This window comes from Penaeus chinensis, chromosome 10, assembly GCF_019202785.1.
Source record: "Penaeus chinensis breed Huanghai No. 1 chromosome 10, ASM1920278v2, whole genome shotgun sequence".
In the NCBI taxonomy this organism is placed as follows: Eukaryota; Metazoa; Arthropoda; class Malacostraca; order Decapoda; family Penaeidae; genus Penaeus; species Penaeus chinensis.
In genome coordinates this window covers 5,458,679-5,463,061 of record NC_061828.1, presented here as the reverse complement: position 1 = coordinate 5,463,061, position 4,383 = coordinate 5,458,679, and the positions used below count along the sequence as shown (strand labels likewise).

Below are 4,383 nucleotides of genomic sequence, written 5' to 3'. Positions count from 1 at the left end.
TCTCAGGTATCACCATGGCCTGGCTCTCAATTACTTAGTGAACAGCAGTCATCATTATTACAGTCTACTGGAAGCTTTACCCTTACCTTGTTAAGGAAGTTATTGTTATTGACCTACTAGACATTTTCAAAATTCAGTGAAAGCCGTAAACTAGACACTTCCAGATTTTGGTGAATGCCGGAAAATAAAATTTTAGAGCAGTACAAGCTGCAGAAGGTGCAACTATGAGATTAGCTTTGAGGTATTTGAAATCTGTGATTTCAAGGTCACTCTGGTATTTGTAGGAACCCTTGTGTCTTCCTTGTAGAGTATGTTATACCACCTTTCAGTTGTCTGAAAGTGTTTTGAATGTAAATTTTAAAAGCTGTATCCACATAAAAGTTCCACTTGATCTGTTTACTTCCATTTTGGTGCATTGATAGAGGTTATTTACTGTTAGCTTTGTGGAAGATCAGTTTTCATAGTATTTTTGAAAGATGCTTTCACTTGTATGTAGAATTTATTTATTTCATGTTTACATTCAGAAGTAGAAGAAATAGTATACCCTATTAAATATAAGCACTAACCTATGGTGTTAGGTGTTCGTTGAGACTCATGAATTTGATGTATGATCAGATCATTTTTAAAATATGAATAATATCCCATCACTTGACTGATCCAGCTGAATTTAAATCATACTTCTTGGGGTGTTCCCATTCCTGTCTTTCATACTGTAACTTAGCCTGTATATGCAAGTGTACTTGCAATGATATGTTAGTCCTTTTTGACTGACACTTCTTGCCCTCAACCTTGTTATTACAAAGTTCTTGGCAACATTTACTTTGAAATATGGAGAGAATTGCCTGGATTACAACGATTTTACATATTCATATATTGTGTTGTTGACTGAGGCTTACTAGGAGTGGTTTATATTTTGTATGTACACCATGTTATAGTCTTGTATATTACTGTAATATATCTACAGATGTAATTAAGGAGACTATATATTATGTTTACCTGTACTTTATACAAAACTTTACTGTGAGCAATAACAGTGGAGAGAAAGCTGTATAAATGTTTCTTAGTAAAATTAAGAATTTTAAGATTTGATTTGTTACAAAACCTTTTATTTTGTGTAATGAATAGATAATGATAGGCCAGATTTTACAAGGCAGTATGACTTAGATATGAAGTCTGGCTTTGACGAAATATTTAATGCCTGTATTGTATTAACTCTACTTATTATGTGGCTATGGTGCTGAACATGCCATGTGATATAGTGCATTGTTTAAGCATATGATTTGCATGGAGAGCCACTAAAAACATTGTTTGCTGAACCATTGTGATAATGAATATTGCAACTGTGGATCATCCTCTGTGTCAGAGTAGACTTAAAAAGAAGTATTTGAATAGTCTATACCTTTAGATGTTGTGAGAATATAAGATAAATGTCACAGTGAGAGTAAGAAAATGAAAGAAATTATTATGGTTATTTGATTATTTTTGTCTTTCTTTCTTTTTGTCAATTTTCTCTGACCAATATTGATCCACAAAGAAAACTTTCCCAGAAAACTAAAGCAACATCCCCAATTTTTACTGTCTATTTAGATGATTGTTGGTTGATTATGTATAACAGAGAATATTAGTTATATCAAATAACTTCATTGGGTTAAGACAATTAAAGCAAGGCAGTGAATTAATGCACACGTCTTTGTTAACAAAAGTATGTCACCACATTATCTGTTATTGCAAGCTATGCTAAATGCAAATGAGATGTTCTTTATTGATTTCATGTGTGTGTGTTGTCATGAGTTAAAAATATATTGTTTTAAAATTTAAATTCACCACTCACTCATCCTCATACGAAAAGGTTTTACTATAGTATGGATTTATGAAAATATGAAAATACAAAATATGATATTAAAGAGCAGTATTTAAAAAAGATCAGAGAGTGTGGCAAAGCGTGTGGTCAAGCATACAAAAGTTCAGTTATGCCAATCCAACTGCTGTTACTCTCATCTAGTTAAGACCTTAGTAACTGATATATGAAGCCACTTGAAGCATGGGGTCTTTGAAAATTAAGTTTATGATGAAGCAGTGAACAAAAAGAATTGACAGAAACTCTGTGTGTACACACATGGTGTGTGTGTGTGTGTGTGGGTGTGGTTGTGAGTGTGTGTGGGTGTGGGTGGGGTGGGGGTGGGTGTGGGTGTGGGGGTGCATGCATGCGTGTTTGATATATACACTTTATATATGTATAAATGGAATATATGTACTATTTATATATATATATATATTAATATATATATATATATATATTATATATATATACATATATTTATGTACATATATTTATGTATAGATATTTATGTATATATATATATATATATATATATATATATATATATATATATATATATATATATATATATATATATATATATATATAGGTAATATATGTATGTAGGTAATACATGTATATAGGTAATAAATATATATATATATATATATATATATATATATATATATATATATATATATATATATATATATTTATATATGTATACACACATCATCAATCATTGGGGAGCCAGTGGGGGCGCATAGCTGCATCTGCCCTTCATTTCTACCAACAAGGGTCCCTCATGGTGAGGCACAAGGCAGGGGCCCAGCCCATCTCTAGTTCTTCATAACAGGTTTGATCGATCTGCCCAAGCCACAACTTCCTAGGTCGTCCCACAGTCCTCCTCCACCCAGGGTTGTCTTGAACAGAGAAAACCTGGTGGACAAGATCATCCCGTGGGAAGTGAGCCAGGTGACTGTATAGCCTGAGTTGGCGATCGTGGATTGTTTAAGTAACAGGTCCTGTACCAGTCTCACGGTGAAACCATTGGTTGGACACATGCTCCCGCCAACTGTACCCCATGATTTGGTGAATGGAACTGTTACAAAAGACATCAAGTTGCGATTCCAAAGTACAAGAAAGCATCCAAGTTTCACTACCATATAGTAAAACTTAGCCTGGTCCTTCTGCACAGGTACTGGCATCTCCAAATACTCTTGTCAAGAGATTTCATAACCCCTGCTGCCAGCCAATCGTCTACTTATTGACTTCATGGTCTGATAGCCAAGAGTCATGAACTGCTTTATATACCAAGGTATATAAAGCTCTTTGTGGCCTTGTTCTCACTGCAAGCATGTACCGACTGAACAGGATCTCCTAGCAGGCCCCCAAAGTCCTGGATCTTGGTCTTGGTCCAAGAGATCTCTAGCCCCAGGGGCTTTGCTTCATTGCTAAATGCATCAAGATTTGCCACTAGGGTTTTCAGAGATTTAGATAGAATAGCAACATCATCAGCAAAGTCAAGGTCTGTAACCTTGATATTGTCTAAGATGCTCCACAGAGACTTTAGACAGTAGCTCTACCCAGTATCCAGTCCATGCAAGTGTTCAAAAGTGTTGGTGCAAGAATACAGCCTGGTACAACCTGGTACAACTGCTCAAAATACTTAGCCCAACGCTTGGAATTCAGCTTTCTCAGGGCTTGGTAGGCAGGACAAAGGTCATATACTAGGAAATGGCTTTTGACATTTCGGTGCTCCGATACACCCTGCAGTTCTGAAGGATCCTCCAGTATGTGCTAAAGAGGATGTGGTCGATCTCCTTGGCCATATTACCCATATCGCTGTACCAAGTTCAATGATGCGGGCCAGAATGCTGATACCAGGAGCCAGAAATCATCAGTTTCTGGGACCTAGCAAAGTCCCGGAAAAGGAGGGTATTCTCACTTCCAGCACCAGCTCCTGAGCCATGAGGACCGACAGACACATAGAGGCAGCTGGGCCCGAACTTTAGTCTAACCTTGTACATTTCGGGCGTGTCAATTGTAGCCATGGTGTGCGTGAGAGAGAGAGAGAGAGAGAGAGAGAGAGAGAGAGAGAGAGAGAGAGAGAGAGAGAGAGAGAGAGAGAGAGAGAGAGAGAGAGAGAGAGAGAGAGAGAGAGAGAGAGAGAGAGAGAGAGAGAGAGAGAGAGAGAGAGAGAGAGAGAGAGGAGGGGGGAGAGAGAGGGAGGGAGGAAGATAGAGAAAAAAGAGGCATTCAATGAGGCAGAGAGAGAGCGAGAGAGAGAGGCAGTGAAGCAGAGAGAGAGAGAGAGGGAGAGTGGAAGGGAGAAGGAGAGAGAGGGGAGGACAGAGACAGGGGGTGAGAGAGGGAGGGAGGAAGATAGAGAAAAAAGAAGCATTCAATGAGGCAGAGAGAGAGCGAGAGAGAGAGGCAGTGAAGCAGAGAGAGAGAGAGAGGGAGAGTGGAAGGGAGAAGGAGAGAGAGGGGAGGACAGAGACAGGGGGTGAGAGAGGGAGGGAGGAAGATAGAGAAAAAAAGAGGCATGCAGTGAGGCGGAG

General features: G+C 38.3%; 1 protein-coding gene across 6 annotated transcripts in view; it reads left to right on the top strand.

Moving 5' to 3' along the window:
• Window positions 1-1,082, top strand: part of LOC125029480 (disks large homolog 5-like) — a 278,200-nt gene extending 277,118 nt beyond the window's left edge. For all 6 annotated transcript variants that reach the window (XM_047619383.1, XM_047619382.1, XM_047619377.1 and 3 more), the window contains one exon: window positions 1-1,082. This exon is cut by the window's left edge and continues 843 nt beyond it. The gene's annotated coding sequence lies outside the window, so the exon portion shown is untranslated.
• The last annotated feature ends 3,301 nt before the right edge of the window (window positions 1,083-4,383 follow it).